We start from the raw sequence: 15,424 nt of genomic DNA, 5'->3' as shown, positions 1-15,424 counted from the left end.
AAGGGTTCTACTAAGAAAGAAAAGGAGAAAAGATACTGGCAGAAAGCCTCTTTGCCACAGAGGGCTATTCTATTTGTAGGGTTCCATAGGTAAGTCTATTCACTATAGAAACAGGTCAATATTCCTTCGAACAGGAAAGTAGCTTTCATGTAGAAAACATCCAAAATCTGTCTTAGAATTTTGCAAACAAAATTTAATCTTTTTAGATGTTGATTTAAGGCGGCCTGTCTTTTTTGATATAGCTGATGAATATTCCTTTTTCTAGAAGTATGCTTTTGTGATGCAAGAAAGGATGAAAGCCAGATGGGAAAACAACACTCTAAAAGGAGAGAATTTGGTGCCATACCACCTGGCAAGCAGTCAACACTGATACAAGTTTGGAGCCGTGCTGATGGAGTCATATGTCCCTCCCGGGCTGGGCTGCAAGGACAGAGACCCGCTCGTGTGTGCCAAGGGTGCTCCCTGCTGCCGTGTGTTTACTGCGGCGGCCTAAATGCACATAACACAGGTCCACGGTGAGCTTAAAAGGATATTCCTACAGAAGTCATACGGCCTTGAAATGAAGCTTGATTCATTAGGACATACTGGACATTGACATGAGTGATCTCATCATAACATTTCCTTAAACACTGCATGGAAAGCTGGGCACCATGTTAACTCTATCCTAAATCGGATTACACTGTATGCCTGTGACTCCCTTAATCTAGCAATATCCCAGGAATTCAAATTCTGAACAAAATACCTGTATATGCATATTTGGAAGGTTTTGCAGAAGTGATGTGCTGTCGGGAGAGTGTTGACGGGGTGGTGCTTGCTAGCTGCAGGATCTGGAGAAACGCTACTTTAACAAGAAATCATTGCAAAATCTATCAGAGGCCTCTAGAGTTCACCAGTCTTATAAGCAAATCTTGCTTTACTAAAGACCCCGAAATGGTGTCATCTCTCTAAAATTTAAGAGACTAAAAGGGCCCCAAGAAACCACTTTCAGACTTTCCCTCTGCTTTGTTTCAAAGGCAGATAATAACTGAAGGGCAAAACAGAAGCCTTAGGGGCAGTGATAAGCTCTCTTTTTTTGGAGAAATGTTGCTAGTTTATGTAGTTCCTAACATTTAAAAAAAATTAAAAATAAATACCATTTGTTCATAAGAAAAGAGTAATTGGTAAAAAGTAGATAAAATGATGAACATTTTTCAAAATATGAATCAGCTCTCTCTTAAGGTTTTATACTGTTTTGCAAAAAGAAGCTGGCGAAGTTTGCACTGCAAAACGATCTGGATAAACCAGGGATATGAACAGGTAAGGCCTGAGCACTGTCACCACCGTACTTTCACTCCCTCACCAAGAGGTGTTGCCGCATATACTGGTTGGATAACTAACTGTTTGCTTCCGTGTTGGGGTAACTCCCCGGTAAGGAGTGCTTCCTTTTTGGATCCAGCCTGCTTTACTGTAATCTTACCAGGGCTGCGGAAGAAAAGTAAAGTCTAAAATGTGAACCCAGAAGCAATGTTCCGTCAGACTACAACTTTAGTCTGTGAGTAAATGGGCTTGCATATGAGTAGACGATGCCATGCAAATTACATTGAATGTTGTGGTTTTGTGAGCAGGGATCGGTTGGTATCTTGGGGGGCACCCGTGCCATATGTCTGATTATCCATTTCCCATGAGATGTATAGTATTATGATTCGGATTGTACTTCAAGTTCTGTGGGCAATAATTCCTCACATTGTGTTTTTTAAAGATTGTGGTGAAATAAGCATAGCATAAATTTTATCGTTCAAACCATTTGAAAGTGGACAATTCTGTGGCATTAAGTAAATTCACGTTGTTGCACAAGCAGCACCACCATCCACCTCCAGAAGTTTTTCATCGTCCCCTACTGGAAGTCGGTACCCATAAAAACACAGCTCTCCCTTACCCCCTCTCCTCAGCCACAGGTATCCTCTATTCTACTTTCTGTCACTATGAATTTGACTACAATAGCTGTCTCATCTAACTGGAATCATACAACATTTGTCCTTTTGTGACTGCCTTATTTCTCTTAGCTTAATGTCTTCAAGGTCCATCCATGTTGTAGTGTGTGTCAGAAGTGCCTTCCTTTTTAAGTGCCTTCCTGTGTGTGTGTGTGTGTGTGTGTGTGTGTGTGTATAGTTTTTAAAAGTCCATATATATGAATAGACACTGGGTTGCTTCCATCTTTTGCCTTTGCAGACACTGTTTCTGTGAATATTGGTGAACAAATATCTGTCTGAGTTCCTGCTTTCGTTGGGGCATAAACCCAGAAGTGGAACTGCTGGATCATATGGTAATTCTATTTTTAATTTTTTGCAGAATCTCCGTAGTGGCTGCATGATTTTACATTCCCACAAGCAGGGCATAAGGGCTCCAGTTTCTCCATATCCTCATCAATGCTTTTTATTTTCTGCTTTTTTGTTTTTTTATAATTTTTTAATAATAGACATCCTGCAGGGTGTGAGATAGTATCTTGCTGTTGTTTTGACTTGCATTTCCTAATGCTTAGTCATGCTGCGTACCTTTTCATGTGCTTATTGGCAGTGTGTGTATTTCCTTCAAGTCCTTAGTCCATTTTAAAATCAGATTTCTTTGCTGTTGAGTTGTAGAAAACTCCCTATATATTCTGGATATCAATCCTTATCAGATATGATATCACGTGGTGCTTTAAGGGGTAATTAAGTCTGCACCATGGCTGAGTAGCGTGGACTCAGGGGACGAACACAAGCTTTGTGTAAGTGAAAGAAACATACTGATAAGCAGGTGTCGTTGGGGGAAGGAATAACTAGAGGCTAGAAATCCCCCACAAACGCCAAAGTAAAGGGCTTTGATCTTTCACTCTTAGCGCAGAGCTCTCCTCCTGTATCTCCCCTAGAGTGCGGGTGTGAAGGTACCTCAAGTCTTGCCCTCTTTTTCTCAGATCCCAACAACCATCTAAAGACCCACTCCAGACAGATCAGTGATGCGTTTTAGAGCAGCGTTTCTCAAACTTCCCTCACTTAACAAATTTTGCCATATTCACAGAATATCTAATTTTTCTTTACTGTCATATTCACATAATATATAACATTTTTCCTAACACTTTTCTTTAAATCAACTCAGTTTTTAAACTTAAATTGATCTCAAAAGGAAACTTTAAAAATCAGTATTGTAAATGGAAAACCAGAAGCAGGTGCCCTTCTGGCCACAGCAGATTACAAACATCAGTTACTCCCTTGTCATCCTGGACTTGCCCTGATGGCGCATGGGCCCTAGAGAAGCATGCGCTCTGCCTACAGGGAGCCCCTTCACATCTGCTGGCACCCTGGGGGGCTATTTATTGAACAGAGGGGGCTGTACACAGATTTGTGCCCAGGGAGTAGAAATGGGCTGACGGTGGGATAGTAGCATCTCAAGTAACTTTCTATGCGTACATTTCGGAAAACACTGCTCTAGTCTAGAAAAGAGTTCTCAAGATTTTAGTCTTGAGGGAGAAGCCACAGATTCCCCCATGGAATCTCTTCTGTTTAAGTGAGGAACACAGAAAGGGGGATGGAGGCCCAAGTGACATGACTGTCTCTTGTCTGAAAGTAATTCCTTTTAATTAATTAATTTTTATTTATCTATTTAATTTTTGGCTGTGTTGGGTCTTTGTTGCTGCACGTGGGCTTTCTCTAGTTGCGGCGAGCGGGGGCTACTCTTCGTTGCAGTGTGCAGGCTTCTCATTGTGGTGGCTTCTCTTGCTGTGGAGCACGAGCTCTAGGCATGCGGGTTTCAGTAGTTGTGGCATGTGGGCTCAGTAGTTGTGGCTCGTGGGCTTAGTTGCTCTGTGGCATGTGGGATCTTCCCGGACCAGGGCTTGAACCTGTGTCCCCTGCATTGGCAGGCGGGTTCTTAACCACTGCGCCACCAGGGAAGTCCCTGAAAGTAATTCTTTAATTTGGTAGTTCTCAAACTTTGTGGTCTCAGGACTCCTTTACATCCTTAAAAATTATTGAGGACTCCAAAGAACTTCTGTTCATGTGGGTTTTATCTACTGATATTTACCAGGTTAGAAATTAAAACTAAGAACATTCTAAAATGTTTATTAATTCATTTAAAATAATAAACTACATGTTAACATAAATATTTTTAGGAAAATAACTGTATTTTTCAAAACACAGAGTGGCTTTGTCTACATCTTTGTGAGTCTCATTAATATCTGCCTTCGTGGAACTCAGCTGTATTCTCACATCTGCTCTGCACTCAGTCTTTTGCAATAAGACTTGTCATGTAGCCTCAGGAAAACTGTACTGTACACTCAGAAAAGAGAGTGAAAAAGTCAAATAATGCTTTATTAGTATGAAAAGTTTTGACTTCAGAGATCTTTTGAAAGGGTCTTGACTACTCCCAGCTCACACTTGAAAATTCTGCTTTAATTCATTTAGAGGTGGCATGGTGTAGTGGATGAGAGGGTATTTTCTAGGGCCCAAATGCCACAGTCCTCCTGCTTTTATTATCTCTGTGACTTTAGCCAACTATTTGCCCTAGATTTCTTTCTTTCTTTTTTTTAAATAAATTTATTTATTTTATTTATTTTTGGTCGCGTTGGGTCTTCATTGCTGCACATGGGCTTTCTCTAGTTGCAGTGAACGGGGGCTACTCTTCGTTGCAGTGTGCGGGCTTCTCACCGTGGTGGCTTCTCTTGTTGTGGAGCACGGGCTCTAGGCATGCGGGCTTCAGCAGTTGTGGCTCACGGGCTCGGTAGTTGTGGCTCACGGGCTCTAGAGCACAGGCTCAGTAGTTGTGGCGCACAGACTTAGTTGCTCTGAGGCATGTGGGATCTCCCTGGACCAGGGCTCGAACTCGTGTCCCCTGCATTGGCAGGCGGATTCTTAACCACTGTGCCACCAGGGAAGTCCCTGTACTTTAATTTTTAATATTTAGAGATGTAATACACTAAGAATTCACTTTGGAGCATGATACCAAGAGAGGAGCTAATTTTCTTTCTTTCAGAATGGGTAACTAATCGTCTCAACATTTCTTGAATAGTCCATCACTTTACAACTGACTTCCAATTTCTCCTTTATAATACAGTGATTTGTTATAACCACATGGATCTATTTTTGGCCATTTCATTCCATTTGTATTTGTCTCTTCCAGTATCCATAACATGCAATCTAAATTACTTTTGCTTTATAGTCAATTTTAATGTATGGTATGAAAAGCTCCCCCTCGTCATTCTCCTTTCTCCTAATTTTGAATTTTTAATGAGTTCATTTCAAGATAAATTTTGGTATGAATTTGCCAAAACAACATTCACTTCCCCCAAGTTGTGATTGTGATTGGAACTGCATTACATCTATGCATTTATTTGGAAGCACTGTCCACCTATGCAATATTAAGTTATCCCACCTAGGAAATTAAATGGCTTTCAATTTACTCAGATTGTTTTACATCCTTCTGTAAATCCTTAAGATGTTCTCAATATAGGTCTTGGTACTTCCTTTAAACTTATTCTTAGGTACTAAATAAACAGGATATTCTATGAGGATCTGACTGTGATTACCAACCTCAATCAGGATAATAACCTCTAAGACAGATGTAAGCCTATGATTGTGAATCTTCTTCTGTACAATATTTTTATCTTGCCTCATCTTAACAAACAGAAGGTACTCAAAGTTTACATGCATGAAGAATTAAAGGTATTTTGTATTGGTTAACATAGATGATAAACTTATCTGATCCATTAAATCTGTCTCCCTACGCAAGACAAAGTATTTGAGTCAAAAGTAGACTCTATTCCTCTTCCTGGATCTGGGAAGGAGAAAAGCCAGTAAGAAATAAATTCCCTGATTCTAATATATTGAACCTCAGTCATGTGCATCAGAATCACCTGGAGGCTTATTAGAACAGAATCTGCCTTCTGACAAGTTCCCAGTGGTGCTAGTGCTTTGGCCCAATGATTGCGCTTTGAGAACCGCTGTTCTAATGCAGTAGCCTTGGGAGAGGAAGTCCAGTAGCTAGGCTGAGATGGATGTAACACGTGATGGTACACAGCCCAAGTCGGATCTCTGATCACAGTAAGAATTTGTATGTTTGGCACTATATTCCTTTAAAGCTACGATTTTTTCCTCTGTGTTTAAGTTTTATTCATATCTCATGTATTTTCATATAAACTGTTCTAGTTTTTCCATTTGTATAAGATTTGTAATTGCAGCTATGATTTAATAATTGTGTGGTAGATTGTTTGGAAAGTTAGTTAAGTTTTTTTAAAACTTTGTTTGTTCATTTATTCATCGAATGTTTATTGAGCATCAACTATGAGCTATATGCTTGGGACACATCAGTGAGCAACAGAGACAAAGACTCCGGAGGTTACATTAGTGGGCAGGAGGTAGGCAATAAACAATAAACATAGTAAGTAAATTATCCAGCATGCTAGGGCACGGTAGACGCTACAGGTGAAAACCACAGAGCAGAGCAAGGTGAATCGTAAGGGCAGGAAGGGGGCTGCAATTTCAAATATGTTGATCAAATTAGGCCTCTTTGAGAAGGCAAAAATAGAGCAAGAACTTAAAGGAGGCAAAGGAGTTACCCAAGTGCACATACCGCAGAAGAATGCAAGCAGCTTGTGCAAAAGCCCTTACGCAGTAGGACTCCAGAGTACTTGAAGACTAAGGAGGCCACTGGAGCAGGTAAGGGCAGAGAACTGGGGATGAGGTCAGAGAGGCAAGAGGGGCCAGTTTACGTAGGGCCTTTGGAGGCCATTGTTACGACTTTAGGTCTCAGTATTCATGAAATGAGGAACTATGGAAGAATTCTGAGCAGATGAGTGACACAGTAAGATTTATATTTTTAAGGCATCACTGGCTGTTACATGGTGCACAAGCTATGCGGAGCAAGGGTAGAAACAGAGAGACCATGGAGTAGGCAGCTGAGCAGTGACCCAGCGAGGGACGACAGCAGCCTGGATCAGGGTGGTGGCAGTGGAGGAACAGAGAAGGAATTAGACTCTGGTTCTAGCCCAAAGGCAAAGCCAACAGAATTTCTTGATGGAATGGATGTGTGGTGTAAAACAGGGAAATCAAGAATGACTCTAAAGTTTTTAGCCTCAAAAACATGAAGGATAGAATTTAGCATCAGTGAAACGAGGATGACTACTAAATAGGTTTAGGGTTGAAGATCAGGCCATTGGTTCTGCATGTTAAGTTTTAGATGTTCATTTGACTTGCAAATGGAGATGTTAAGTAGGCAGTTCGATACAGGAAACTAGATTTCAGAAGTCAAGGCTAGTTTTAAATTTGGGAGTTGCCAGCAAATAGGTGGTTTTGAAAGCCATGAAACGAGATGTACAGATGGAGAATGGACTGAGCCCTCAGTCCCTCTAATGTGAGACCAGGGAGAAGCACCAGACCAGTAAAGGAGACACCAGTACTGTAGGGAGAAAGCAGAGCATGGTGTTCTGGGAATCAAGCGAAGAAAGTGTATCAAGCAGGAGGGAGTGAACCACTTTGTCAGATGTTGCTGTTAGGTCAACTCACGTTAGGATTGAAGATTAACCATTGGAATTAGCATATGGTGGGTATTAGTGACCTTGACAGGAGCAGTTTTGGTGATAGTGAAAGCCTAGGTGGGAGTAGATTCGAGTGAGAATTAGAAGGGAGAAATGAGAGACAAGTTACAGACTGTTATTGCAAGAAGCTGTGTTGCAAAGGGGAGCAAAGAAATGGGACAGTAACAAGTGAGGGAAGGGAGATCAAGTTTTGTACTTTTTTTAAATGAGAGGAATAACAGAATGCTTGAACGATGGTGGAAATAATCCAGTATGGAGACAAAAACTTGTTAATGTAAGGGAGAAAAGGGAGAATTGTTGAATCAAGATCATTGGGTAGGTGAGTGAGGATGGGATTTAGTATAGGAACCAGAAAACTTTTTCTGTAAAGAGCTAGACAGTAAATAATTTAGGGCCACTCATGGTCTCTGTTGTATAGTCTTTTTTCCCCCCAACCATCAAAAAATGTAAAAACCATTCTTGCTTCATGGGCTGTATAAAAACAAAGACCAGTGTTTGGCCTACAGGCTGCAGTTTGCCGATCCCTGATCTAGTACACAAGCAGAGCTGCTGATTTTAGATAAGAACATGGAGAACATGGATGGTTTTCATACGGTAACGGGCCGGAACGCAGAGTCCATGAGTTCAAACGCTGACAGGCAGATAGATACAGTGGCAGGAGCCCTCTTCTGATTGTTTCAGTTTTCTCCAGGAAGTATGAAAAGTTATCACTGAGGGTAAGACTGGGAGTAGAAAGTAGTAAATATTTGAAGAACTGTATCAAATAGTTGTGTAAGAAAAGGGGAGAGGGATTGCCTGGCAGCACTTTGAGATCAGTTGAGGTTTGTGTTCATAAATTTAAAGTGAGACCTCTTACCACGCTTTCATTTTTCTTCCAGTCATGTTCAGTTACCTGGGAGCCAGGTATGAGTTATGGTTTTGCCAGGAGAGTATGAGGAATCAAGAGAAGAAATCAAGGGCATATCTAAGGGAGTGATCAATGATTGACTATGGAATTTAAACAGGGTAAAGAGGGAACTAAGGGTAAGGGGCAGTGAAACACTGATAGGATCGATAACTGGAATTCTCAGTGACTTTGAAGAATTGTCGAGACCAGATACCTAGAGGGGTGCACTGGAAAACAGGAGGCTGGTCAGAGAAGGGGATGCATGAAATGGAGAACATGGAGGGCTTGCAGTTTCTGCTATAAGAAGCTCCAACTAGAGAGTGATCAAGGGAATGACTCAGGCAGAGTGCAAAGGAGAGCTGTTCAAGCAGATGGGAGCCAAGGTATCAGGGCATTGATATGCATGCTAAAATCACCAACAAGGTATCAGAGCATTGATATGCATGCTAAAATCACCAACAAGGTATCAGAGCATTGATATACATGCTAAAATCACCAACAAGGAAGGCGGGAGTGTTGGAGATACTGACGATGAACCAGAAGTTAAAAATCAAGAAATAGGGGCTTCCCTGGTGGCGCAGTGGTTGAGAGTCCGCCTGCCGATGCAGGGGACGCGGGTTCGTGCCCCGGTCCGGGAAGATCCCACATGCCGCGGAGCGGCTGGGCCCGTGAGCCATCGCCGCTGGGCCTGCGCGTCCGGAGCCTGTGCTCCGCAGCGGGAGAGGCCACAGCGGTGAGAGGCCCGCGTATCGCCAAAAAAAGGCCCGCGTATCGCCAAAAAAAAAAAAAAAAAAAAAAAATCAAGAAATAGGGGACTTCCCTTGCGGTCCAGTGGTTAAGACTTTGCCTTCCAGTGCAGGGGGTGAGGGTTCGATCCCTGGTCAGGGAACTAAGATCCCACATACCTTGTGGCCAAAAAACCAAAACCAAAACATAAAACAGAAGCAATGTTGTAACAAATTCAATAAAGGCTTAAAAAAAACGAAGGTCCATGTCAAAAAAAAAAAAATCTAAAAAAAAAATCAAGAAATAAAGGTAAACTTTGTTGACTTCAAGTTTTACTGCACTGAGATCTTAAGAGTAGCTTTTAAGATTACTAGCTTTTGAAATTCAGTAAGGATTTCTATGTGGCCAAATTTGATTAATATTTGTAAATGCTCCGTGGGCATAAGACAATATGAATTCCCTACTTGGAAGATACAAAATTGTAATTATTTTTCATTAGGTTGTTCTCACTAGACATGGAGTGATCAATTAGGAAGTCACTGTATAGACAAAAGATAGTGGTTTGGATGAGGCTGGTGGTAGTAGAGATAAAAGGAACTGGATAGAGTGAGAGATATTTAGGCAATCAAGTCAATAGGACCTAATGATGAATTGGCTATGGCGTGTAAAGGAGAGAAATGACAAGGATGACTTTTAGGTTTCTATAAAAAGGTAGATGATGGTCCAGCAATATTAAGAACATAGACTTTGAGAAGCCAGGATGGGACTTCCCTGGTGGAGCAGTGGTTAAGAATCCGCCTGCCAATGCAGGGGACACAGGTTCAATCCCCGGTCCTGGAAGATCCCACATGCCACAGAGCAACTAAGCTTGTGCGCCACAGCTACTGAGCCTATGCTCTAGAGCCTGCGAGCCACAACTACTGAGCCCGTGTGCCACAACTACTGAAGCCCGAGTGCCTAGAGCCCGAGCTCCATGACGAGAAGCCACCGCAATGAGAAGCCCGTGCACCACAACGAAAAATAGCCCCCGCTCGCCAAAACTAGAGAAAGGCCGCATGCAGCAGTGAAGACCCAACACGGCAAAAAAAAAAAAAAAAAAAAAAATCAGTTAATTAAAAAAAGAAAAAGAGAAGTCAGGATGCCTTTGCTCAGAGTTAGCTTTACTTGCATGGTGTGTTATATCCGCAAGTTATTTGACCTCTCAATTTTCTCTGTGCGAAAAGCAGATAATATGAGGTTCTTATGAGGACTGAATGGACTGATGGATGTAAAGCACTTATTTCAGCCCTAACACGAGGTGAACCCTCAATGAGTGTGAGCTATTTTTAACCTTTACTGATAGGGAACATTCAAAGATGACCCAGTTTGAAAGGCCAGGGAATGATCTCGGTTTTCTGCATTTCAAAGATGCATCTGAAGCTTTCATGTGGCGGTGTTAGGTAAGTAAGTAGTTGGATATTCAGGCCTGGAACTTAGAAAAAAGGTCTGAGCTAGAGATACAAATTAGTGAGCCATCTGTGTATAGGTGGTAACTGTACACAGAGGCCATGGGAGTAGACAGGGTGCTTGGAAGCAAATAGAGAGGGGAGGCACTGATGCTTTGCTTTTTTCTTGTAAATTGAGGTACAATTTACAACACAAAGTTCACCATTGTAATGTACAATTCAGTGACTTCCAGTACATTCACATCCGAAACCATCAGCACTGTCTAAATTTGGACATTTCATCACTCAACAAGAAACCCCACATCAAGCAGTGACTCCCCAGTCCTATGTCTCCCTAGTCCCTGGTGACCACCCATCTATCTCCATGGATCTGCTTATTCGAGACATTTCACACCAATGGAATCAGAATCTTATGTGTTTTTTTGTGTGTGTCTGGCTTCTTTCACTTGGCAGGTTTTTCAGGGTTGATCCATGTTGTACCCTGTATCAGTACATCACTCCTACTTATGGCTGAATAATATTCCATTGTGTGTATATACCACAATGTATCCATTCATATGTTGTGGACACTTTGGATGTTTCCACTTTTGGTCATTATTTGGCTACATTCAGGTACAAGCTTTTGTTTGAATACCTGTTTTCATTTCTCTGGAGTATATATTTACGAGGAGAAACTGCTGAGTCATAAAGTAATCCTATGTTTAAACTTCTGAAGAACCACCAAACAGTTTTCCATAGTGGCTGCACCATTTTACTTTCCCACTAGCAATTTATGAGGGTTCCAATTTCTCCACATCCTTGTCAACACTGGTTTGATTTTTAATTACAGTCATTCTAGTGGGTGTGATGTGGTATCTCATTGTGTTTTTTTTTTTAAATTATTTATTTATTTAGGGCTGTGTTGGGTCTTCGTTTCTGTGCGAGGGCTTTCTCTAGTTGTGGCAAGTGGGGGCCACTCTTCATTGCGGTGCGCGGGCCTCTCACTATCGCGGCCTCTCTTGTTGCGGAGCACAGGCTCCAGACACGCAGGCTCAGTAGTTGTGGCTCATGGGCCTAGTTGCTCCGCGGCATGTGGGATCTTCCCAGACCAGGGCTCGAACCTGTGTCCCCTGCATTAGCAGGCAGATTCTCAACCACTGTGCCACCAGGGAAGGCCTCATTGTGGTTTTGATTTGTATTAATATTTCCTTAATGGCATGATATTGAGCATCTTTTCATGTACTGTTGGCCATTAAAATATCTTCCTTGGAGAAATGTCTATTCAAGTGCTTTGACCATTTTAAAGTTGGGTTGTTTTTTATTGATGAATTTATGAGAGTTATTTATATATTTAGGATAATAGACTCTCATCACGTATATGACTTGCAAATATTTCTCCCACTCAGTGGGCTTTTTCTTGATAGTGTCATTTGATGCACAGAAGTTTTAAATTTTGATGAAATCCACTTATCTACTTTTCATTTTGTTACTCGTGCTTCTGATGTCATATCTAAGAATAACATTGCCAAATCCAAAGTCATGTAGATTTACCCCCAATATATTAAGACTTGTATAGTTGCCCTCTTACATTTTGAGTTAGTGTTTTTATATGGTGTGCGGTAAGGGTTCAAACGAATTAATTTGCACGTGGATATACAATTTTCTTAGCAGCATTTACTGAAAATACTAGTCTTCCACCAGTGATGTTTTGATATCTTTGTCAAATATCAATTTAACACACATGTATGGGTTTAGTTCTGGGCTCTCAATTCTATTTACTGACTTATCAATCTAACCTTCCGCCAATACCACACTGTGCTGATGACTGTAGCTTTGTAGTAAGCTTTGAAATCAGAAAGTATGAGTCCTCCAACTTCCTTCTTTTTGAAGATTGTTTTGGGGTCCCTTGTAACTCTATACAAATTTTAGGATCAACTTGTCAATTTCTGCAAAAAAACATAGTTGGAATTTTGATAGGGACTGCAATGAATCTATAGATCAGTTTGCCATCCAAACAATATTAAGTCTTCCAAAATATGAACAGGGAATGTCTTTCCATTAATTAGCTCTTTAGTATTTTGTAAATAGTTTTCAATGTTATGTAGCTTTCAATGTAGTTTATGTCTCATTTAAACTTATTTCATAGTATTTTATTCGATGCTATTGTAAATGGAATTGTGTTCTTATTTTTTGGAATGTTCATTGCAAGTGTATAGAAAGAAAACTGGTTTTTGTTGATCCTGTACCTTGTGACTTTGCTAAATTTATTAGCACTAATAATTTTGTGGATTCCAGTCAGTCATGGTATGTAATCATTTAAACATGCTGCTGGGTTACTTTTGTTGAGGATTTTTGTATTTATATTTATTAGGGACACTTTGTATCTATATTCATTAGGGACTATGTTGGTAGTTTTATTTTCTTGTGATGTCTTCGTCTGGCTTTGTTATCAGGGTAATGCTGGCCTAGAGGAAGACGTTCTCTCTTCCTCTATTTTTTGTAAGAGTTTGAGGACTGGTGGTGTTTTTTCAAATGTTTGATAGAAGTCACCAGTGAAGCCGTATGATTCTGGGCTTTTCTTTGTTGGAAGTTTTTTGATTACTCAATCAATATTCTTACTTGTAACGTTAAGTCTATTCTATTTCTTCTTGAGTCAGTTTTGGTACTTTGTTTCTGGGAATCTGTACACTTCATCTAGGTCATCAAATTGGTTGGCATACAAATGTTAATAGTATTTTCTTGTAATTCTTTTTATTTCTATATGGTTGGTAATAATATCCCCATTTTCCCCTAATTTTAGTAATTTGGATCTTTTTTTCTTGGTCATTCTATTTAAAGGTTTGTTAACTTTATTGATCTTTTCAAAGAACCAACTTCTGGTTTCATTGATTATACTATTTTCTATTGTCTATATCATTTCTCTCTCCTCTAACCTTCATTGTTTCCTTCCTTCTGCTATCACTGGATTTACTTTTCTCTTCTTGTTCTAGTTCCTTAAAGTGGAAGGCTGGAAAGCATATGTGAAGGAAGTGGCCTTAGAGATGAGGCTTAACTCCTGTTTTGAAACAGTGTCATTTGGACAATGCAGTAGCATCCTAACTAGTTTCTCTGCATACTTCCTTGTCATAAAGACTATTCTCAACACAGTAGCCAGTGTCACTCCTCTGCTCAACTCCCCAATGGCTTCTCGTCTATCTCAGAATAAAAGCCAGCCTTCTTATAATGGCTTATTTGATCCTTCATCACCTACTCCCCCATCCCTTCCTTTAAACTATTTGACCTCATTTCCTCATACTTTCCCCCTCCGTCAATACGTTTTACCTACACAACTTTCCTTATTGCTCTCGAACACGCCAGACACACTCCTGCCTCAGGACATTTGCTCTCACCGTTCCCTTTTCCAGGAACACTCCTCTCTCTCATCACCTTTAAATCTTGCTTAAATGTCACCTCAATGACCACTCTGTTTAAAATATTATTCCTAATCTAGTTCTCCCTATCATTCTCCACTCTTCTCCATAGCACTTACTATTATCCAAATTACCGTATCAGTTATTTATGTTTGTTTTTTCCCACTCGAATATAAGCCCCAGGAGAGTAGAGATTTTTGTCTGTATTGTTCATTGATGTATTCCCAGCACTAGTGGGTTCTCAGTAAATTGTTGAGTAAGTAGAAGGAAGGATAAGTTGCGTGTAGGTAAATTTGGCTATTTTGAGGCAGGAAGAAATTTCCATTTGGGGGCTTCGGTTTAGGAGGAAGGAGGTGCTATCTTCTGAAAGTGAAGGGGAGGCAGCACAGTGAGAGGAGAGTGGAAGTTAGAGGAACTTTTTGGAGTAGATGAGGGGGTTGAAGAGAGAAATGTCTAAGACTGCCTGGCTGTACTGAGGGTCCGTCTGTTTGGTGATCATGAGACTTTAGAGGAATCAGTCTATTCAGAAGTTCACTCAACAGCCTTCAGCAGCATGCAACTGCTTTCAGGTACTGAGAAAGTGAACAGTTGGGTTAATCGAGGCTGAAGTTTTCCCAGAGGCAAAGGGTGTAGGTATAGTTCTCAATCTTGGCTGCACTTTGTTATCTATCACTGGGAGAAACTTTAAAAAACCGGCAAGTTGTAAATCCAGAACTTAGCTCAACTGTGAATACATGAGTCAACAAGGATCCTGGGGGTGTGTGGGGAGGGTGGGAATCCCAGGACCTGCTGATTCCATTATTTACACTATTACCCCAGCTTAGAAGGATATACCATATACTGATATGATGCTGTCCTGGAAGTTTTTATTCCCCTTTTCTAAATCATAATTTTTGTTGCGTTTTTGCTAATTTTCAACATAGTTGAATGAAAGCCTCACATCACAAACCTGAGAACACAAAGGGTCTCCTCTTAGTTATGTACTGCACTTAGTTAAAACATAAACTCCATAGGAGCAGAGACCAAGTGAATTTGCTTAATACTATGTTCCCAAGACGTGATACACAGAAACTCAGTAACGCTTTTTTTTGAATGAATGAATGATATCCACCAGCAGTGGAGTTATGTATGTGCCACGTGCTGGTAAATGATTTACGGAAGTTCATTAACTTTTTACAAACAGCCCTATACCCTATCAAGTCAATTTTAGGGATAAGGAAGCATAACCTCTGGGACTCTGGCAATTTGCCCAAGGTTACACTGCTCGTCCGTCAATAATGTAGCCAGAGCTCCACATTATGTCACTCTGATTCCAAAACCCATGCTCTTAAACACTAAACTGTGCCAAGTTGAGAGAAGGGCAAGGACAGAGAAAAAAGATAGAAAGGAAAAGTGCTTGGTAAAAATTTCAGAGGATGTATCCTTATTTTGTGAC

General features: G+C 40.7%; 1 protein-coding gene across 5 annotated transcripts in view; it reads right to left on the bottom strand.

The window, feature by feature from the left end:
• LOC109549694 (uncharacterized) overlaps positions 1-15,424 on the bottom strand; it is a 61,056-nt gene that overhangs the window by 40,094 nt on the left and 5,538 nt on the right. The gene's annotated exons all lie outside the window — the stretch shown is intronic.

The sequence above is a fragment of the Tursiops truncatus genome, chromosome 2, assembly GCF_011762595.2.
Source record: "Tursiops truncatus isolate mTurTru1 chromosome 2, mTurTru1.mat.Y, whole genome shotgun sequence".
NCBI classification, from domain to species: Eukaryota; Metazoa; Chordata; class Mammalia; order Artiodactyla; family Delphinidae; genus Tursiops; species Tursiops truncatus.
Note: the sequence above shows the minus strand (reverse complement) of the source record. Positions and strands in the feature narration are given on the sequence as shown.